Here is a 24,485-nt window from a genome sequence, read left to right on the forward strand (position 1 = left end):
ATGAAATAAACTATGAGAACATTTGATATCTTGGAAAGAAGTTCCAGGGATACCAGTGCAGCTATCTAGGAAAACAACATTGTTCACATAACAAGGATCTTGTATGTTACCTATTGCTGTGTTTTAGGTGAAACAAAATTATCTTGAAATATTATTCTGAATACTAAATTTTGAAGAGTTGCAAAAGAAAAACACCTTCTGCCAAATTCTTCCATGTGCAAATTGAAATCAGATAAAAGGACCCTTTGAAGCTATTTCAATCCCATGTTGTCATGCTAGAATTGAAAATAAGTTTTGGACATGATTCTTATCTGTCCTAATATAAACGAAGAGTGATTATGACTCACAGTCTATTGTTCCAAAGTGGATATTGTGACTTTTGTGTTAAGAGAAACAGTATCCTGAAGGCAGCATGATTTACCTGTTAAGGAAAAAAAGGATTCATTTCTTCACAACAAAGAAATCAGATCTTGAGGAAAAGCTCCAGTTAAAAGCCTTACTATTTTTGAGAGTACTGTTTTAAGTCTTTTAAAATCAAATCAAGTACTTCAGAATGTACTGTGGAGAACAGTGTTACTTTGGCAAAAGAATGAACAAATTGCAATTAAGCTAGCAGTAAGTCTTCTCCATCTGTAATATTCACACTTTTTAGGACCTATACAGAGATTGACCTGCTCAATTGTTATTCATTGCTCATCTAAAATTAGAAAGCGAAAGTAGAATGTGCCAGTTGATGCTTCAACAAATAGGATTAAAAAAAAAAAAAAAAAAAAAGAATTTTATGTAAAGATAGAGGCATATTTAGACTTAGAAGGTAACAGCAATCCTTCTGCTACTGGGGGAGCAACAGGGACCTAATTCTGTAGTATTTATTGCTTTGTACTATTACTGGAGAAATACCAGTTTTTAAAACAAAACAAACTTTAAAACAAACTCCATTGTAGCTGTAACTCTTTCTCTGAGGGACCCATTCTCTGACTTTTCTGATAATACAAAGAAACTGTAGCAGAGGGCAAATTTCATCCATAGTGCTGTACTTTATTATATTGTTTTACTCAGTCAGTGGGATTTTTTTGCAGTAAGGTAAGTCCTTGCACAGATTTCTAAATACCACAGTCACATGAGGAACACACAGTACACAGGCTGGATATATAACAGGCATGGCTTAGAACCCATAATAATAATATAATACAAAACCAAGAGTCATTACTTTTATATGTGGAAGCTGGTATTTTATTAATTGTATTTAAAATGAAAGGTTTTGCAGTCTTCTCTGAAATAAGAAACATGTCCTTAGGCTAAACCAAGAGATTCTTTGAATATGTTGGCAGTGCATTTCTTCTGGATCTGCTAGATGCAGTCAATTAGCAAACACATGCTGCTGTAGCAATCAAATTTGTAATCCCTCTCATACTTAAAGCAAGAACTGATGTTGCAATATATACCCTAAAGCACATAATTACAAAATACATCCTCGTTGACTTGAAAATATCTTTTTTTTTAACTTTTGCCTTTGCATAGTTCTTATTTGTGCTTATTTCTCCACGTCAATTGAAACTTTAATTACTAGCATGTACATGCTAATGATCTATTGACTGATCTTTACAAGAAAAAGATCAGTGAAATTTGTTTGATTTTCACTGATTTGCAACAAAGAGATCTCATCATTACATTGGAATGCCTCAGCTGCTTTCAGTGTCAAGTCATATGATTGGAGAAAAAGCTAAAAAACAGGTCAGAAAATGACATTTTCTCAAAGAAAGTGTCAATGTAACTGGGAAATTCTGAAGAGGTTTTCCCAAACAAAATTCCAAGTTCAGGAAAGAATGAAAATAATGCTAATCTTGAAAATTCCACAGGGATACTTTCAAAGAGTTGCACCATGAAATCTACCTGTCCTCTTTCACTGGGAAACAGCTTTCCTAGACTTTTCCCATAATGTATCATCCAATTCCCTCTTTCCAGCATGTCACAATCGATAAAACATTGGCTGGAGAAGCTGTTCTATAGCAGAGATTGGGTGCTGAAATAATTGGACCAAGACTCCTCTGTAGCACAAGGACAGCTTATTCAAATAAAAATGATAAGGGATTGGATGTTCTTTTTCTTGGCAAAGCCTCCTTTGGAAAACAGGTGCTTTCATATTTTGCTTCAAAGCTATTTCCACAGAACATTTTGATTGTCTTTTATAGGAAGTGACAAGTATGTTAAATCTGTCATTGGAAATGACTGTACTTAGAAAATAACTTACTGTTTTCTTTAAACTTCACTTAGAAATGCTACATTTTAATATTTTTATTTCACTTTATCTTAATTCTCTGGCTTACATTCTTCAAACTGTTTTTCTTTTTTTTTTTTTCATATAAAAGTGTATCTACTTAAATATTCTTATTTATATCATTGTAAAAAATAATGGTAGAGAGATCCCTCTTGGTGTTTGCAAACTACAATAATGTTTGACAACAAATGCACACCATTGTCTTCTAAAATCGCTGCTTATGGTGAAATGTGGCCTTTAATATGATCTTACTCTGTATGTTGAACAGTATCCTGGATTTCTGCGAAATGCTTCAATAAACTTGTCACATGGATTTCTCTCCCTACTAGAAAAGATAGTTTAATGCATCCTCTATGTTTACCTCCATTTGGATTTATCAGTGAAGGCATGCATGTGTGTATACATGCTAGAAGGTTTTTATGAATCACACAGTTATTGTTATTTCCCTTCATACATAGAGTAAAAGGCTTCTTTCAGCCTGACTGAATTTTAATTCTGTTTCAGAGAATAACAGAATGAGAAAGCATCAGTCAGACTCCGACAGAGAGCATGTTGTGGGTGTCCTTTGCATAATCTGTATGGCTGTGGATGGTACAACCTGGGCTTAGCTAAAAGAACAGTCTGATTTGTCTCCTATAACTTTGCCCCTCTAGTGTATGAGGATTTTACCAACCATAAACTGCTCAGGTTAGAGTTTTCCGTGCTGCATGTGTGGCTCCATCTGCTTTCTTCATGAAAGCTTCAGAACAACCAGGCACAGCGTTTTCTAAGATGACCATTAGGGGCAAACACTGCGTTCAATTATTTGAAAGACTTAATATGAAAATATTTTTAAGAATAACTGACATTGTTTTCTCCTCCTCTCAGCCCAACAAACCCCAAGTTTTAGTGCCAATACTTGGTGTTGTGGAGGGCTATCTGTGAATATTCTCTGTATTTATCTGAAAAACAACTTTTTTTAGCTAAGTTAAAGTTTCTGGATGAAGATTTATGAGAATCATCAAAAGAGACTTATTTCAACAGGGCATCTGCCCTTGGTACACCCTGGCCACTTTGCCATGCCTGCCCTTATGATAGGCCTAAACTGCCCACTCTTGTGTAACTAAGTGTGGTAAAGCTTTGAGCCTTTGTGACTGAAATGCAATTTTTGCCCTGAAATTGTGCCTAAACTGAAAAGGAAGCCATTTCAGGAATTGTGGTCTAAGATATCACCTCACCTATGCTTTCCACCCTGGTAGCCCAAGGGAGGAAGGGATAAAGGAAGGCATTGGAGTCAGGTTCAGCTAAGGCCAGACAATGATACTAGAGCAGAGAGCTAGTAGTGTGAAGATTTGGGGAACTTGAGATAAAAAGAAAAGGGTGGGGTTGTACAGACAAGATGGCAAGTGTTAGATGCCCTCTGCATGGGGAAGAGAAAGATAAAGCGGAGTTTTAGAGTTGTTTTAACTCTTTGTGTTCCTGTTTTTTCACTTGACTAATGATCACTGAAACTTATGAAGGCATGCTGAATGCTTGCTTTACACATTATCAGCCTTATATTTATCACCCACTCTAATAAATACAGAATATAGTTTAATCCTGTTGAGAACATCTCTAGTCTCTCTTTTTTTCAGCAACAGAACAACACTTTCCCCATGTCAGCCTACCAGCCTTGTTCCTCAGAAGATGAGCTGAGCTGGCATTATGTCACTAGTAGCATATTTTGATCTCTGCTGCTGTATCCAGGACAGCAGGAAGAACGTATTTTCAACATGAGAGAACTGACATCTTTGTGATATTTTAGCTTCCTTCATCATATACGGCCAGTTAGTAATTTCTCTCACTGAATCAACTGCAAGTGAATTTCTGATCTGATGTCAAAGGTGCTGTTTCTTCCTTGGCCTAAATGGATGTAATTTTACTTCATTTTTCATTAGACTGTTAAAAAAAAAAACAAAAAAAAAAAAAAAAAAACTTTTTCTTTCTATACTGACTACTTGTCTACAATATTATCTTTCCTGTGCCTTTTTATTACTTTTGTAATGTTGTTCTTGCCATTGAATCCAAGTTTGCCTGTGCATTCCTGCTATGTTAAGGACTGCCATCATTATTTATTTGCATATATTATTCTTCTGTCACCTTCCTTAATTGCTCATTAGGGCCACTCTAAGGATTCCTTAGCTGGGATGTATTTTTCACCTGGAATATGCTTGCTCCTTGGCTCTTCTATGAAGAAAATAATAATTATATCTATACTTTTCTAGTGCTATCAGCCAAGCAAAATCCACTACTGTCTTAATTCTTCCATCCAGTACTTTTGAGCATGTATTCAGCTGTAGTTTAATCTTGTTTATGCCCCTTTCCATTCAGCTCAAGCATTTTAACCTTTCCCATCTTATTTGTACTCCTTCACCACCTGGGACTTCCAGGGCATGTACTCTGGCTAATGTAAAAGATATTTTCTTCTTCATGTATAATTGCTTCTTTTGGCTGGTTCTGTTCAATGTGTGTACCATCTTCAAGTGTGCATTATTAAGGAAATATTTTCTACAGTCTCTAATGGCAACACTCATTTAGCTTTAAATATTGACCTTAAATAGCAGATTTCAGAGAAATGTCTTTGCTTAAAGCCTCACATGATGAGGGGACAGGTGAATCCTTAAAAACTGTGATATTCCTGAAACAGGTGGAGGGGCCTGAAATACTGAAATACTGAAATCCAGATTGCTATTTGATACTCAGGTTTATTTCAGGAGGAGATCATAAAATTCTGGCTTAGCTAATCTAAGTCATTATTTGGAGTTGTCCCAGGAAAAAAATCAGCAGTACTATAAAATGAAGCTTACAGCTTTATAAAATAAGGCTGCTTTCTGTTCTCTCTCCAGAATAATATGTGGGACTGATTCTGGAAGCAATTAAAAATAATAATAATAATTAACAATCTGATTTTTACATATTTAAAAAAAAAAAGTCCATATTTTATTCCTTCCCATTCAATTTCTTTTCAGATAAGTCTTATGTACACTTTGTTTACAAATAGTTAAAGAGGAAAGGCTCTTTTTCAGGAAAATTCTACACTACTTATATGAAAGGTGTTCTGCATAGAATTCTCTCTTCTTTGAAACTCAATACATCTCTACAGTAAGGGGAACCAAGAAAATCTTAGCAGCAGCTCTGATTTATATTTGAGAATGAGAAAATTCTGTGAGGTCTGTAACTAGAGATTTTGCTTGACAAACATATCCATATAATTGTTAGCAATTATTAGCACTCTTGTGCTAACACTTATCCATATTATATTGTATCCATATAATTGTTAGCAAATTGTTAGCACTCTTGTGAGAAGCCTTTAAGTTCATCCACTTTACAAAGATTACTTGTATCCTTATTATCGTGTATGTTGGTGCCTGGCCTTGATGTAAGTTATATCACAGAATCACAGAAAGGCTGAGGTTGGAAGGGACCACTGGAAGTCATCTGGTCCAAATCTCCTTCTCACGCTTGCCCAGGACCATGTCCAGATGGCTTTTGTATATCTCCAAGGAGAAAGAGTCCATGCTTCTGGGCAATATGTTCCAATGCTTGGTGACTCACAGTAAAATATTGTTTCCTGATGTTCAGAGGGAATCCTTTGTGTTTCAGTATGTGCCTGTTGCCCCTTGTTCTGCTACTAGGCACTACTGAAAACAGCCTGGCTCCATTCTCTTTGCACCCTCCAGTAAGGTAGTTATGTGCATTGATGACACTCCTTTCTAAGCCTTGTCTTCTTTAGGCTAAATTCACAGCTCCCTCAGCCTTTCCTCATAGAAGAGATGCTCATGTCCCTTAATCATCTTCCTAGTCCTTCACTGGACTGTTTCCAGTATATCCATGTCTCTCTCATACTGGGAAGCCCAGATCGGAACCCAGTAGCCCAGTAGTGGCCTCACCATTGCTAAATAGAGGGAAAGAATCACCTCCCTTGACCTGCTGATGATACTTTGCTTAATGCTGCCCAGAATATAATTCATCTTTTTTGTGGCAAGGGCACATCACTGGCTCATGTTCAACTTGGTATCCACAGCACTCCCAGGTCATTTTCTGCCAAGGTGCATTGATCAGTTGTTTTCTTCTGCGTGTATGAAAAATGTATGAGGTATTCAAAACCCAAAATATATTAAACTGTTTTCATCTTAATTAAATTAGAAATGTATGTTCCTAGGACAAAAATCATCCACAAAAATAAATAAATAAATAGATAAATAAAAGCAGGTGTTCTGCAGCAGTAGGTACTTCTTCAGGAGGAAGCTTGGTGATTGCAGTATATGATTTTTCCCTTTGTTTTTTGCAATTTGTATCAACATAGTCTGCTTTGTATCATCCATCTTCTACACAACGTTGTCATTGCCATATCCTGTTACAGCTCACCTAGATAAATTCTTTCAGATGTAATAACAGCAGATAATAAGGAAGAAATATAGTTCAATGTAAAACATGTTTGATGAGATATTGAACAGGATTCAATTACATAGTCTCTGCATTAATTGGGTTGGGTTGGATTTGAGGACGGAGGATTCTTCTCTTGTGTTCCTAGCTCAGGTGAGAAATCCTGAAATTATTAATTGCACTAGAGTCAGAAAGTGGAAACATGATGCCAGACTTCTTTCTTGCTTCCTGAAAGTTCATGATGTTGAGGTCATCCCACAGAGGTGCTTGGCTAGGGACAGCAAGGCAAACCACATCTTCCTTGCAGGCAGCTTCCTGCCTATGCCAAAGCCCTGGTGTGAGGGCTAGGGCAGCAATCTTCAAGCCAAGAGATGGAAATACAATCTGTTGTCAAACCTAATTCTGGCAAAAGCATGCATGTTTGCAAATGAGTATTGAAATGGATAGCTTTGAGAAGCTTATGGGTGAACCAACACTGGCGTGGCTTTCAGTCTGGCAATCTCTAAATGCTGTAGCCAGCTGCACTATTGATAAAATGCATCCATGAAGATTACAAATAAAATGAGGGTAGTTGTGCAGTGATCAGGCCAACACATTCCCAGGAACTCTCCAGGTAACAGCACTACTCACTGCACAGTCCGGTTTTGTTCATCATTTCTAGCACCCATCCCCTAAGACTCCAGCTAAGGACTAGCAGAAACATGAATGTGGATCCCAGTGGCTGAATTAGGATTGCAGACACAGTGTGCATATTTTTATTTCCTAATTTATGTGCTTAATTTCACAGGCCAATCCTCAAACTTGAACATTCTTTATATGGAAGTGTGCAGGGTATTGTTCTGCTTACTTATGTCAGCACTGGTACAATCAGCAAAAAACAAAAGCCCACAGACCACGTTTTATTTAGGAAAAAGAAAAAAAAAAAAAAAAGGAAATAAAAAAAAAGAAAAAAAAAAGAAAAATAAAGAAGGAAAAAAAAAATGCCAGTATCAGAAAAGTGTCTTTGAGAGTAAACTTTGTTGCTAAGGTGCCACCTTTATGGCTTATAAAAATTTACTGTAAGAAATATCTAGGTTTCATGTATTAAAATCTCTGTTATTTTAAGCTTATAAAACTACAACAAAATAATTTAATCAATTTAATCTTAGTTTAGCTTTAATTTGAATTTTAAAATAGTTTGATTTTTAAAATTTGTTAGTATCTTAATAGTGAGTTGAGGGCTTTTGTTGTTTTTTGTTTGTTTGTTTGTTTTGTTTTGTTTTTGTTTCACTAACTTCTGCCAAATGCTAATGTCATTGCTTTGGTGTCATAAAAAAAGAATACATTTGTAGCTAATTTCAACTTTGTAATATTAGAAATAATTTTACATTAACTCTACCATTTGGCTCACTTATATTCAAATTGACTAAATAATTTATAATTCCTGGAGGGAAAACAAGCTTCTTTTTCAACAACACACATTCAGAGGGCTTCATCTCCAGAATAATCTCACAGGGCACAAAATATGTTTTATTTAAATCTTAAACCTTGTCACAATCTAGCAAAATCTGTAACAAGAGCTTTTTGTTCTGATGTCTATGGGTTTCTTTTTATTTTCAGTGCATTTTAAATATCTGCTCGGAAACAACAAATTACAAAATTATCTTTGGAACCTACCAACAGCTGAGGTCTTTGAAAATACAATGAGTGCAGGTGTATCCATGTGTGTTTCTGTGTATATATATGCATACACGTAGTTGTAATGATTGTACTGAGGCTTCATGAATACTCAAGACCCTGCATGTTAGTTATTTGCCAAACTGTTGTTTAGGTTATCTGAGGGAATATCTCAACAAAGGTGATCAAGTTATTCTTAATGCGTATCTGAAAGGTATTTATTCTGTCTGAAAATATATGTCTATCTGAAAACATCATGACAGTCTTTTCAGTCTTTTCAGTAAGGAGTGTTGGACTTGGTGCTGACATGTAAAAAACAAACAAACAAACAAACAAAAACAGCATCAACCACTTGTCTACAGCCTCTGAATGCCTGGCAACCCTGCAACTGCAGCTTGCCTGCTGGAAATCCAGAAATACACACAATTTTATGAGCAGATCTAATAAGGGAAGGAGCTGAGTTTAACCTCGTTATCTGGTATTCCTCATCCTTTATGGCTGTCACCAAGAGGAGCAAGTGGTTTAGGTCCCTTGGCATTGAGTTTACCGCTCTTCCTGCTCCTCTTTACCCACTAGCTCTCATGAATTTCCACTGAGCATCACTGGATAAAAGGTTACTGTTGGGAGTGATCAAAACAGATAAGGAATCCAGCTACAGAAACATCTTCAGCCAGTACCCAGCACGTTGATTTATTTCAAGAGCTAGTCCTTTAATAATTTACTCCTAGATATCCTTGTGCTGTTCTTGTCACAAAGAATAGCACTGAAAGACTGGAGCCTGCTTTCTTTTTTTTTTTTTTTTTTGATGAAAATGCTATGCCGTCCTCACCCCATTTTTCATTTTAAATGATGCAGTCATTGGAGGCCCAGGAGAAGCATAAACTCCTCGAGGAGATGTGGAAGAAATAATTTATTTTTTTAAGTTAAACTTGGCAGTGAAGATTCAGAAAAGCCTTAAGCTGCCTTATAAAAAGCCATCTCTTCTACAGAAAAAGATGACAAGGGACTCACTTTTTAAAAGGTCAGATCTTTGGGATGAAAGATGCAGTATTGTATGGAATAGAGAGCTGTGCTATACAGGAGGCTCTAGGATTGATGTATTCTATCATGACTCATAATAATTATACTTAGTGTAAATGGTAAATATTTTTTCTCTTCAGAGTTTGTGCCACAATCAGCTTCTCACTTGTGGAATACAGTCATTGTAGGAATTCGGAGAGTGTAAAGGCTTCTGAAGGCTGTCAGCTGAGAAATCTGTGACAAGAGACATAAAGACACTGACAATAAATCCACAATATAGGACAGCTCAACCTTTTGATCCTGAAATGTTTGCTTTTTATCTCTTGATTTAAGCTTACACAACTTTACTCATAGAAAATAAGGAACTATTGTGAACATAATTCATTACTAGAAATCATTTCTCTTCCTCAGGAGAAAAAGAAAAGAACTATGTGTAATAGTGTACATTCCTCCAAGGAATTCTCCTGTTTATGTTACTCTTCTAAACAGTAACCTTAAAAATATCTGCTTTAGACATAAGCAGAAAATTCTAGTCAGGCAGGAGGCCAGAAATAATATGTTTCTGATATTTTCTGAGCAAACCAAATGCAACCTATAACCTGTCTGAATTACAATAAATGAGTGAATGCATAGAACTATAACCTTCCTCTACTGCATGATGCTTGAAAATTGCTAATAGAAGACAACTAAAGCCCAACTGTTTATTTAATATGCTTAAGTTCAGGTCCATGTAGTTTAACAGTTTGCAGAGTTGCCAGATCTCACATAAACTATGAGCATCAAGCCATGCAACATCATTATTAAAAGATCAGCTTGCTGAGAACCTGGATTTTCTTAGAAATGAATGAATGAGTTTTCTGTTGCAGAGAGGAATTGGAAGGTAAGAATCCAAAAGTCTCAGCATTCTGGGCACAAACCAAACATATTTCTGCAGCCACATCACCTATTTATTTTATCCTTTCTTAAGACCAATGTTTTGATGATCCAGTGACTGACTTGTTCTGTGCAAAATAAGGGAGACTTGAAATAATGTTAGTGCTTGCCTTTATTTATTTATTTTTTTTAATATCTGTAAAACTTCTCATACAGTTGAATTAGTAAATGCTACATTTTTGAGCACGCTAGTGTCACACATAAACCAGGACCTCACCTGTTTTGCATTAGGCATGACTGTCTCATTCTCTTTATGCATGAGTAACATTCTGTACCAAGCCACTTGTTGATGCAAAAATAATGGAGAAGACCCAACACAAGTTCACAAAGATGATAAGAAGGTTAGAGACCTTGGCATATGAAGAAAGGTTGAAGAAACTGAGTTTGTTTAGTCCCAAAAAGTTCAGTGGGTTTTAACTAAAATCTTTCAAAAACTAAAAGGTAGTTACCGACAAAATAGAAGCCCCGTCTTCACTGAAATCTGCTCTAAGCCAAATGAGTCCAAATGAAGTCCTAATGAGTCCAGATGTCAGCATAGGAATGACTGTAGGCTAATTAAAACTGCTGTTTGGATATACATTGAAAGTTCTCAGAATGACTGATTTTTTTTTCTTAATTGTGTTTATAAACTCGATCTCAGCAAGCTCTTCTGCAAATTCTTTCCACTGACTTAGGCTTTCTCTTCATTTTCTTTTTGTTTGCTTACTGTTGACTGAAGATATCTTTCACTTGTATATTACTTTATGTGCATTATTGGTTTTTAGTTTTGATTTGTTTTGTTTTGTTTTGTTTTAATTCAAATACAGTTTTGGCTACCTCTGTAAAGTTCTTTAAATGATGGGTGACTGAACCTGTAAAGCTCTCCTTTGTCATGCAAAGATATTCTCCTAGGACCAGATTAACTGCTGGAATGTATTGCTGACCTGTAGGTTTATATACTGTGTGAGTGGCCTTGTGATATCATTTGCTGGCTACAAACTACTTGACAAAAAGCAGACTAGTGATCAGGAACTGCTTACCGTAGGTGTCTCTTCACTGCTGGAACAGAAGCGGATGAATGTAAATGAGAACTCTGACAGGAATATTTATGGGTAGATTCAATGACTGTTCCTTTTTTCATACAGTATTAATCATCTTCTAGCATTAATGTAACCTACTGATAGCAAAATGTAGGCATAAAGTTTACTTGCTTCATATCTCATGTTTGCAGTGTTACTGAATGGAATGTTAACTTGAGGTTCTTCTGAAATAAGTTACTTTGTACTAAATGTATTCTATCCGAACATTATTACTGAGGGAGCTCATGCTATTTATAATTAAAAATAAGGTGGGGGGAGGGAGAGGGGGTGTTAAGGTTTAGTACCTGGAAAAGTACCTGATTAACTATCTGGGAAGCTAGTTATTTGAAAAACAAGCTAGCTGTTACCTTAGTGCCGCCACTTTACCTTGCACAGCCCGCTGCTAGAAATGACAGTTGTAATTGTCTCCCAGTGTAGTTGGCATTTTAGACATATTATTAAGAATGTATAATATTTAATGATCAGAATCTGAAGCAGGATATTTAGTGTTCTTCAAGATCAGAAGGTATGACCTTAAATTGGCAAAGAAGTGCATCTTCTTAAAATTCTTGCAGAGCAAAGTTATTTCTGAATTACATGTGTAATCTAAATGGTGGTAAACGATACCTATGTGTGTCCAACAGATCATCCTTATAAAGAGCAGCAGCAATCATGTATATCAATGCTTTTCCTGGATTAAGGCTTACCTCTTTACGTGTATTTAAAATTAATAATCCAAGAGCGCTCACAAATGTGAAGCGAGATTTTGAGCTAATTACTCAGACTGGTGCAAAGCTGCTCGCATGGGTAATTGGACTGAAGTTGAGATCATTGCTTTTGGACCTGATATAAGACAGCATTTGTTCATGAAAAAGTGGGATTTAATCTCAGTGGAACTAGTAGTTTAAATGCCTCTCTTGAAAATAGTAGCTTTCTTTATTAAATACATTTTTAAATTGCAATTCTTTGATAGAATACAAATAGCACTGAGAATACTGTTTTGGTCATAAGGTCCCTTGGTATATTTTATCTAAATTCTTGATCAAAATACCAAGTCAAGTAAAGGAAGTGCTTCAGGAGCAACTTCTTCAGATTAATAATGAATCTACTTTATTCTAGGGAGAAAAATTGTAAGGAGAGCAGAAACTGAATTTTCACACAGGGCAGACAATCTGTAAAGTTCAGTCATTTACACTCCCCTGTTATTTGGTCTCTAAGACATAATTTAATGAGCTCTCTTTAGCTGGGAACACAGCAATCGTCAAGCTGAAGTTTTCTGATGCCCCTTGGAAAAGAACAGTTCATATTATTTTGAATAAGTCAGAATGAAAGAAATCTGCATATCCTTTTCTTTTTGAAGTCTTGTAAGACTTTTGTTTACAACAACAAAAAATAAATAAAATAAAATAAAATAAAATAAAATAAAATAAAATAAAATAAATAAAATAAAATAAAATAAATAAAATAAAATAAAATAAAATAAAATAAAATAAAATAAAATAAAATAAAATAAAATAAAATAAAATAAAATAAAATAAAATAAAATAAAATAAAATAAAATTCTTGTGGACCAATGTTATTTCTGGACTGAAAGCATAATCTAAATGGTGGTAAACTATTCATACTTATGTCCAACAGATCATTCTTATAAAGAGCAAGCCAGAATTGGATAAAAGAACATTTAAAGGCTCAGGCCTATTGATAAATGATTTTTTAAGGCTTGTTCAAAACTACATATAGGCAGTGAATGATGAAGGATGTAGCTTTAAAAAAATAAGTTGAAATTCATAATTACACAGTGCTTGTGACTTGTTGGGATAAGGGGACAATGGGAATACTTTATCTTCTTTAAATTCATAGAAGCTACGTATTTTAACAGAGTATATTAAAAGTCATTATATGTGTGTTTATCAGGAAACAGGAAAAAAGATTAGAATTGTTCAGACTTTTTTTTTTTAAGAAAAAAATATGGTGGATATAGGAACCTGGGATGACAGTTATGTTAGTTATGTTATAAATAGTTTTTCTTTAATAGAGAGTTCAGGTACCCATTTGGGTGTTTGTTTCTCCTTTTTTTTTTTTTTTTTTTTTTTTTGGAGGGGGGTGTGGTTTTTTTTGTTTTTTGTTTTTTTATCAAATAGTTCAATTTATTTTAATTAGTTCCTGTTTTGTTGCTGTTGTTTTTTTGTTTTTGTTTTTTGTTTTTTTCTCTTGGGTTTTGGATATGTAATCAAAAGCAATGGAATAAAATTCTGTAGAGGGAGCAAAGAACTCTGTTTGGATGGAGGTAAGAGTTTTTTCTTTTTCCCTTCAAGGATAAACAGTGATGCCTCCAATTTTGTAGCATTTATGTAAACTTTTGGAAGGATGCTGTTCACATTTTCTCAGACTATCCCAACCTACTTCCTTCAGCTATATCACTTACATCACTTCTGATTAATTAACTTGCAAAGTTGCTTCCAAACTTTTCTGCCAAATGCAAGCTCATTTCTCTCTATCTCTCTTTTTTTTTTTTTTAGCTGAGCTAAAACATGGAATCAAATGCTACTTCCCTAATACCATCCATGCCTTACAACAGCCTCTAGCCACCTATCCCAGGTCTCCTGCTACCTCTAACAAAGCAAGAGCCATAGCCTGCAGGGGGGAGTATTCAACAGCACACGCTCACACACTGGTGTGGTACCAGGCCAGGTCCCAACGTCGCTTAGCATGGATATGTCTTCATTCCCCTGCTGGGACCAGTACTGGCTTTACCTCACCAGAGGTCTGGGGGGTGGGGGCTGTGGTCACCCCCAGCAATTCCTCTGCCCCTTCCTCCTCACACCCTCTCCTGCTCCAGCCTGGGCTCTCCAGGGGCTGCAGGGCAAGCTCTGCTGGGCGCCTGGAGCACCTCCTGCCCTGGCTGCTCGCAGGGCTGCTTCTTGCACTCCTTTCTTCACTGCCAGGCAGCATTTGGCCCTTGCTGAGCTCTGCTGTCTGCGAGGAGCCCACCTGTGGCCAAGGGGCTCAGCCGGACCCTGTGGTGGGGCCACTGGAGCTGGCATGGGTCAGCCCCATTCTCACCTCACAGAGTGGCCTGGCAGCCCTCACTGCCAGCATATGGGCACCTGCACCCAAGAAACATGTGTAGCAGGAGAAACAGGGAGATAACAGGGATTCCCAAAGCAGATTCAATAGGCAGCTTTTTGGGAAATGACACATTGCATAGAAAGAGAAATTTTAACTCCCTGAAAAGTGCATGAAGTTTATATTAGCAGTAACACTTCATGGGCTTCCTTGAGGTGTTCTGGAGATCATGTAAGCGTGGAACAGATGTGTTCTCCCATTAAAAAGATTAAAATAATCACCAAAATATATTGATGGTACAGAAAGTGATACAGAGGATGCCAGTAATTATGCTGTATGGAATATATCCAACGGAATAATTTGGAAAACGTTGCTTGCTTAGAAAGTTAAATACAAAATATTTGTAAATACTGGTTTCTCTTAAAATTAGGGGGAAAAAATAAAAGAAAAATATAAATCTCTTCAGATTACCTGAAATCAGAAGTGATACAAATACTTATAAATGTAAAGCAAAGAATTAATAAACTGTTAAGAAGGAAAAAATGCTCCATGGTAAAGAAAATTAGCTAAAAGAACATTTATGAAAAGGGCAGTGAAACTGATAAAAGATTCTAGCTTTTCTCCTCAGGAGAGCTTATCTGAAAACCATTTGTTAAATAAGAACTGAAAAGGGATATGATAAGAGATCCTAGATCTATTAAATCTGTCTTTTAGGATTTCTATACCTATTGTGTCATATCATTTCACAATACAAAGTGAATAAAATCTTATTATAAAATGTGAAGCTGTCATTTATATCAAAAGATGCAATTACATAAGAGGAGGCAGTCTCAAATGGAGGCTGAAAATACTTGAGGTTTAATAAAACTTTTAGAAAGTTTGCTACATTTCAGAAACAGGAAGGACTTTGAAAAGCATGGTGGTAATGCCTGATCAGCTGGCTTGTTTTCAAACCTACAGCTACAGCTTCCAAGACAGATAAAAAAACATCACTTATACTGATGGCCAACACAATGTACTGTTTTGTTGAAAGAAAAGTGTACCTCTGAAATGGGACAATTTTGAAAGACCCCACAAAATAATTAATTACATTTACTTGCTTCCATATTTAATTGTTATTATATTACATTCTCAAGGAACACCTACTTTAAAAGAGTATTTACATTTTAGCACATTAAAGGTGCTAGGTGTTCTGATGGAGATATTGTGAAAAGAAAATTCGTTTTAAAGACCTGAAATTAAGTAAAGAATAACCCCCACTTCTTTCTAGTATTGTTCCTACCAAAATCAATCTTTCCAATTCAGCACATTACCTCCTCTGGTCTAAAGAGGGGCGGGAGTCTAGTAATTACTATAAAGATTGCTATTAAAAAAAAAAAAAAAAAAAAAAAAAAAAAAAAAACAGAAAGGTTTGGTTCACGTGCCACAAGACACTTCATCCACTTCAACTGATAACGGATTGAGCACGTGTTAAGAGCACACACATGGGGAGTTGCCACAGGCCAGTTATCACATCAACACAGTCTTACGGGAGACAAGGAGTAGGTTCCCGTGCTTATTGTGTAATATAGTTCAGCTCATGCCTAACCTGTGTTTCCACGTAAAAATTGTAAGCGATTGTTTGCAGATGTTTGCTGTTCTGATCTGCAGCCAGTGGGAGTGAACAGTGATGCGACCATTTTGGCCAGCAAGCTCCTCAATGGCAGGAAGGCGGAACACCATGGAAAAGACGTATCCCATGTCTTGCTCTTGCTTCTGATATATTTATGGAATTTCTCAAGTTTGAATCAAACTGGATTTAAGTATGATCCAGAGGACTTTTAAAATGGTGATTACTGAGCTTTACGTGAGTTGTCTTCATCAGCACACTTCAAAAGCTCAAGTATTTCAGATGCATGGGGCCTTTTTGAGGCATCCTTTGAAAACATCCTTGTGATTATGGGTACCTGTGTTTTAAATTTTAAATTTAAATTACTATTACCTTGTTACTACAATTGTCATGTTACACAATGTTTCATCACCGTAAACACAATTTTAACAATACTTATCTCACAATAAAGTTCACAGTTCATGAAAACAGAAAAAAAAAAAATCAGTTATCATAAGGAAGATATTCATTTCTAATCATTTGCTGTATATGGATATATGTATATAGAGCTGAGACTCTTATTGTCAGATTTCCCTTTAAAAGTTATTAAAATATACACTAACACACTGCCCAAAGGAATGAAGATTAATGTATGATCTGCTACTAAAAATGAGACAGCCGGTATTGTAAGGGGATAAGATTCAGATAATCTTTCATCTGTGATGAATAAGTCTGCCAATGCAGCTCACAAAGATACTTGTTTTGTCATCTAGACACATAAAAGGACTTTGACTATGTTGAGTGGCTATCTTTAAGCTATTTTGAATGATATGAATTTTGTCTGATCTTAAAGGACATTAAAGAAGTCTGCCTTGTATTTATTCTGGGGAATGGTATTGTGTGTCAAGAAGGATTGTAGAAAAGAGTATCTTATTTTGTGGTTTATTCATAAATACCATGACCTTCAGAAAAATCACTTAATCTACCCTCTAACTCTACTGCCTATTTTTATAAACAGTAATTCTCAATTTTAAGAGCATTTTTGATAATATAATCTATCACTAGTTTCAAAAAAAAGTGAGATATGATGATAAGAGAAACACGGTAAAATAAAAGTAGTTTAGCTTCCTGTTGTTTTTGCTTGGTTATTCTCCGTAGTTATAGAATATTCCACTACCTGAAATATTGAACAAGTAAACTTTAGTGTAAGGAAATCCTGTGGGTTCAGTGGAGGATTTATCAGCCCAGAGTCCACAGTCTGTGACTCAACAAAAGGACCAGATTATCCTAGCAGCACCTATCCCTTAAAGAAACTAATTGATATTAATAGTCTCAGCTGAAATCAAACAAAAAGAGAAACAAACAACAAAAAAAAAGACAATAGATGCTTCTCTTTCTCCTTTCCCTGCTTGGGGTTGGCTGGGGAGTGGGAGGTCAAATGACAACACTAGATGATCTTTAAGGTGTTTTCCAATCCAAGCTATTCTCTGATTCTGTAGTTCTGGTCTTTTTAAATACCTGGGTTAATAATAATTAATAATAATTAATAATAATAATAATAATAAAGTGCCAAAAATTATACCCAGTAAATAGCTGGGTAGCTGAGTTAACTAGAACACATTGTAAAAATTTCCTTCTACTAAGATAGGTGAAATATAGAAGGCTTGGCCTTAATGTACTGTATTTGATGCAAAGGAGAAATTTACCATTCCAACAGGTCTCCTTAATTAGGAATCCCAAAGGATATAGACCTTTTAGAAAGAAAATAAATTGTACAGCAAGTCCTGTCACTGCATTTAAAATTATTGCTTCAAAACATTTAAAATAGTCAAGAAATGAATTTAGTAGAAAAAGGCATAAAATATTAATAACCTACTTTTAAATAACATACAAATCAAGGCAGCAGGAAGGAGCTCTAATATTTCCCCTTGCATTTCTCTGTAATTAAAAATTATTAAATTTGTACAATTGTTTAAGAGTTGCTGCTATTCCTGGATAGTCAACAAACTAAATTGGAAAAAAAAAAAAAAAAAAAAAAAAAAAAAAAGGAAATATTTTAAAATTTCAAATTGAACATAAAAGTGGGCACACCAGAGGCTGCCTCCACATGCAACTCAATTGAATTCATCAAGTTTTCTATCAACTGATCAACCTTTCTGAAAATATTTCAAAGTATTTTTGTGAAGATTGATATTTTTCTAAGTAATCCAGCTTTTCCAGTATTTTTCTATCTGTGTAAAATTATTTATTTTACATTTACTGGAGGGAAAGGAGAGGTAGATCTTTCCAAAGACTGTTTTTTTCAAAAGGCAAAAATGGAGATATTGTGAAATGGGAGACTGGCTGAGGCAGATCATTGCTGTTTTTTGAAAGCATGGAAATACTGGTGGTTCCAATTATTGGAACAATTATTCATATTAGAAATTTTCTGTTCTTTCCAAGAAGCCATATTTAGAGTAGAGAGTACAGAAATAGTAAATGTAAAACCCATTAGGAGCCAAACAGCTTCTTAAAATATTATTTCTAAGAGAACTGCAGAACAGAACTGCAGTATTTAAAGGATCAACTTTCTATTGTAAATGGTTGGACTCCTGAGATGCAGTTTTTCAACTGATATAAACAGATACAATTCCACTGGCATCACTGACTTTCATCAACTGATATTTGGCCTTTTCTCAACCCCATAAAGCAAGGATTGCACAGGAGGGGATCAGCACAAGTGATCCCATTTGAGGGAACCAGAGTACTTAAACTGATGTTAAATGGGGCTTAGGACTTAGATCTCTTTCATATGGTTGAATGTGATCGATAATAAGTGCCCGCTTTGTAGTGCATGGCATGGGGTAGAAGCAGACTTTGGGATTTATCTCCTCCTAAGGGACATTAAAGAACTTTAAAAACTGAAAATGTCTTTCTTATATTAGAGGGCAGATAACTTTAAAGGCAAGCAGAGTTCAAATTATATTTCATGTAAATATATATACACAAAATGTTATGTCTATTAAGGAAATATACAGTAATAGTAAATTGTACTTAGTAAGTTTGAAGGTCTGGTTCACCTCTGCCTGAAATTATTTGTTTCAGGGTGACTATATTGTTGTTAAAGTATTTCCTATCTTTCAAATATTCTGATATTTTTTACACAATATAGTTATTACTGGTTGGCTGATGTAATTTATCGGCTATATATTGCGTGCATTAAAAGGAGCGTGGCCAGCAGGTCAAGGGAGGTGATCCTCCCCCTCTATTCTGCCCTGGTCAGGCCTCACCTGGAGTACTGTGTCCAGTTCTGGGCTCCCCAGTACAAAAAAGACAAGGATCTCATGGAAAGAGTCCAGCAGGGGGGCACAAAGATGATATGGGGCCTGGAGCATCTTCCCTATGAAGAAAGGCTGAGAGATCTGGGTCTGTTCAGCCTGGAGAAAAGAATACTCAGAGATCTCATCAAAGTTTATGAATACCTGAGGTGTGGGAGACAGAGGGATTTGGCCAACCTCTTCTCAGTGGTTTGTGGGGACAGGACAAGGGGCAATGACAACAAAATGCAGCACAGGAAGTTCCGCACTGACATGAGAAAGAACTTCTTCACAGTGAGGGTGGCGGAGCACTGGAACAGGCAGCCCAGGGAGGCTGTGGAGTCTCCTTCTCTGGAGATATTCAAGGCCCGTCTGGACACCTACCCGGGCAACCTGCTCTAGGGAACCTGCTTTGGCAGGGGGGTTGGATCCGATGACCTCCTGAGGTCTCTTCCAACCCCTACAATTCTGTGATTCTGTGATTCTGTAATTCTGCGATATTAATAGGTATGATCATTAATAAGATGTTATTACATAGGCAAGTATGAAATGCATATAAAAAGTTATCTCAGTTATATTTGTAAAAGACATTTTTTTCTAAAACCATATATTTTTGTCTCAATCAATATCTCTGATATTACGGTATACTACTGTATACTTTCTTGTAAGAGAAGAATATTTAAGCTACAATAGCAAGATTAAATCCAGTTGTATAATGCTGGTGTAGAGGAACAGTGTATATTTTCCTTACTTGATGAAATCTTGATCTTGGTATAAAACTTGAAATAATTCTGCATTACATAGATGTTTCCAATGTATTACATCTTTGATATTCAGAATGTTCTATGCTCAAGCCCCGGAATTTCTATGAACTTTCCAAATAGAATCATAGAATCATAAAATGACCATGATTGGTCATGACCTTGAAGATCATCTAGTTCCAACCCCCTGCCATAGGCAGGGAGGCCACCCACTAGATCTGGTTGCCCAGGGCCTCATCCAACCTGGTCTTGAACACCTCCAAGGATGGGGCATCCACAACCTCTCTGGGCAACCTGTTTCAGTGCCTCACCACCCTCTGAGTGAATAATTTCCTCCTAACCTCTAACCTAAATCTCCCTTCTTTTAGTTTAAAACCATTTCCCCTTGTGTTGTCATTATCTGCCTGAGAAAACAGTTGCTCTCCATCTTTTTATAACCCCCCTTTAAGTACTGAAAAGTTGCAATGAGGTCACCCCGGAACCTTCTCTTCTCCAGGCTGAACATCTCCAACTCTCCCAGCCTTTCTTCACAGGAGAGGTGCTCCAGCCTTCTGATCATCTTTGTGGTCCTCCCCTGGACCCACACTAACAGGTCCAGGTCCTACTTCTGCTAGGTGACCCAAACCCGGATGCAGTAATCCAAGTGGGGCCTCACAAGAGCAGAGCAGAGGGGGATAATAACCTCTCTTGACCTGCTGGTCACTGTTCTGTTGATGCAGTTGGCCTTCTGGGCTGCAAGCACACACTGCTGGCTTATATCAAGCCTTTTGTCCACCAGAATCCCCAAGTCCTCTGCAGGGCTGCTCTCAATGAGTTCCTCTCTCAGTCTGTACTTATGTCTGGGATTGCCTAGACCCAGGTGCAGCAGCTGACTTGTTAGACTTGTTGAAATACAGTTAGACTTGTTGAAATACAGTTAATTGTTTATGCCAGCTGACTGGATGAGCATCGGATTGCTTTTGTTCTTATTTCATGAAGTACAAGAATATAATAAGTGTAAGTCATAAGAATTTAATAGCAGAAGGGAAAAACAGAAACTTATAAATGCAGGATTTGTGCTATCTTTTAAAACTGTTTAGGCTGATAAAAATTTAATGGAAATATTTAAGATGGTGATAATAAGACAGAGAAGAGAAACTCAGAACAAAATCTCAGTCAGCCTGAAGGCATTTTGGTTTTCAGAACTGCATGTCCATTGGTGGGAAAAAAAAAAAAAAAAAAAAAAAAAAAAGCTTTAAACTGTAAGTGTATAGAATGCTCCTAAACTTCACATAAGCTGTATTAACATGTGTTGAATTTTACAAACTACACAAAAAATTACTGATTTAGTAATTTTGACTGTTTGTTGCACCCTCGTAATCTTTAACAGATTAGCCACCTGAGGCAATGACACTTTTATGGCATGTTTGATCAATTTTTATTTCTTTCAGGTACCATGAAAAGGCAAGACCACAGCCTTAGAATTTGAAAGAGCTATGAGTAGTGTGGAAAGTCAAAGCAAGATTCTGGTAATACAGGTAACGTGTCCCGTTGAGGGATTTCTTGAAACAGCAAAAATCCCATGGCTTGCTGTAGCTGAGCAAACCAAGCTACCAGGGCAACTATGAGAAGTTCCCATGACAGTGTTCCCACATCGCCCAATTGAGGAATTCAGAAAAATATTGTTACCAGTAGCTGGCTTCAAGGACAAGGTCTATGTGACTGCTAATCACAAGGGGGTTGTTTTCTTGTAGTTGTTTGTCTGAGTGCTTTTGACCAATAATCTTGTGTGAAACACTGTCCACCCCCTGTTAAGTTCACTATAAAAGTTAGGCTATTCAGGCAATAAAATGGAGCATGATCTGACTCTACTGGTGTCTGTCGTGCTTTCGGCCGTGCATCCTGCAACAGTGTCACCATTTTTTTCTCTTCATACCTTTCCTCCCTACTTGCAGATTTCTGTATTTCTGTAATAGCTTATCAGACACAAGAAACAGAGGAAATGGCAGTCCCTAAGTAGAACTAGCAGAAGAGCTGCAATTGTTTTTGGATCACTGCTTACTGTAGGAGTCTGACCTCTAAGATAATTTCATCTTTTATTGTTAGGTCTTCCTTACATGAATATTGCCAGTAAAGGTAAGAAGTAGAAGTGCGTCTACCACCTAATATAGAATGTGGCAGAACATCCAAAGAACACTTCATCTTTGCCTATTAAGTAGAGTCCCAACCTAGTCATCCTTGATTTTACTAATTGTTATAGAAAAATCTAAGCTAAACCCACTAGGTGGGCTTTAATAAAGACAGCAAAATGAGAATTATTTGAGTCTATTCATCCCTGTGTAAGATCACCTCACTGTTATGCCTTGTATGGCTGAGGAAGAGCCTAGAACTTTTCTACATTTAGTATCACTGTTCTTTTATAGTGTGATCCCACTGAGAGGACATTAATTAAACAGCTATAGTTCAGTGCAATTCAGCAGAAAATTCTTGTAGCTCTCCCTACTTTGTCTCATTAATACTTCTCTGAGTTTTCCAATCTGAAAGGCATGTTGTGAACCCGGATCATTGCTTAGTAGAAACTTTGCCCAATCCTAAGACCAGCTCAAAAAAGGTGGTATATGTTTAATTGATAATCCACTGGCCTGTCCTCAACCTCCTTCCATTTGTCCCCAAAGCCAAAATAAGATACCGCTTATTCAACTGCTTGGATCCTGAATGTTTACAGTTTGTTTGGTTCCTCATTTTCTTCCTTGAAGGAATACATCAGATGCAAAAAATAGATCTTAAGCTTTTTAAGTAAAGTGCTAAAAATATGCATATTTAATAAAAAGACTTTGTTCTTCTGCATAAGAAACACTTTGAAATGTATTTTAGTCGTGTACCTCACTGAACAACAAATAATTCTCATTCACTCTGGTTTAGCTTCTCTTTTTTTCTCTCTTTTTTTTTTTTTCTTTTCCTGCAGACACATTAATAAATAACAGATCCTTCCAAGTATCTTAGGTATTACATGTAACATTATAACCTACCCTCCTGGATATTTTCTGTGTGACATTACTTTTGAGCTTAGCCCACCTCAGCAGCATGTGTGGGAGAGTGCAACAACCTGAATGTTTTAAATAAATAAATAAATAAATAATCGCAGCTGCACTAATAATTCTTAACCTTTATATGACATATTTCTCCTGAAAGATGTTCTACTGTAATCAATAGACCAATACTTTGTTATTTTAGGGTTAAGAAGCCAGTGGTACAACTTTCAAAAGCATGAAAGCTGTTCAGGAGCTTTCAGAATACTCTCCCCTTCTCCCTTTAGCCTCAAAGTAAATCTCTGTCCAAATTTTCACATGTATTTAGGCCTTTAACAATTCCAGCCTAGAGGAATTTCTAGAAGTCATCTTAGCTCGCCTACACATGGTTGAAAATTGAAATGAGCCCCTAAGGCTATTTTGTGCATGCTTGAATAACTTTGAAAGTCTGGCGATTGGGCAGTTTGTAGTTCATTTGCCATTGCCTCGCAATGAAACCTGCAATTCTAAGAATCAAAATCCTTCTTCCAAAAGAGGGAATTTGAGAAAATAAATCATAGAAGTACTTCTGGAAATTGTACTTTATGCATGTAGGGCTACAATGAATGGTAGGGAGGGCTGCTGCCACAGACAGAAATAGCTGTGCCCAGGAGCTGGAAAGGAAGCAGTACCAGCTGGTAATGACTTTGGGCAGTGGAGATGGGGATGGTGGCGTGAACCAGCAGTGAGCAGATTATGGCTCCATGGTGCTTTTCATTTGGAAGCATGGAGTAAGTAAAGTGAAGAAACAGTGCAGGAGCAGAAAGGAGGTAGAGGGGACAGCAAGCATCCTGAGGGGATTACTAGCAAGTGGGATGAAGCGGTAACCTCAGCAGCAGAGCTAAGAGGTAGAATGGTCTTGCATCAGACCAAGGTTATAAGTGGGTTGGTGAAGCCACAAGCAGGTGTGATACAAGGAGAGCAATGGGAATGGAACGAGAGAAAGGACAAAAAAGTACTGGGACAAACACAGTGTGGTGTCAAAAAGAAAAGCAGTGAGAAAAGAACGTGAAGAGACAACAAAGGAAGAGTCAAAGCCTGGAAATTATTAAGTAGAGAAAGTGTTTTTTTCTTTTCTCCTGGTGCAAAGAAACAGAAACTGTGGATGATGAGGGAACACACACACACACACAAACACACACACACACACAGAGTAATAGGGGCAACAGAGGAGAGCTACAGTTAAGGGGTGGTAAATGGTAACTACGTGGGGAACAGAGGGGTGAAGAGAGGTGGAGATGACAAAGGAGACAATATAAAAATGGGGAGTGAGGCAGGCAGGATGTCACAGGAGAGCAGTAAATGCAGCAGCAGCTGAGAAAATCAGCAATTATCAAGGACAGGTGGTGAAAGGAGAGGAGGGGGGTGGGGGGAGGAA

Source organism: Aythya fuligula, chromosome 2, assembly GCF_009819795.1.
Source record: "Aythya fuligula isolate bAytFul2 chromosome 2, bAytFul2.pri, whole genome shotgun sequence".
Classification (NCBI taxonomy): Eukaryota; Metazoa; Chordata; class Aves; order Anseriformes; family Anatidae; genus Aythya; species Aythya fuligula.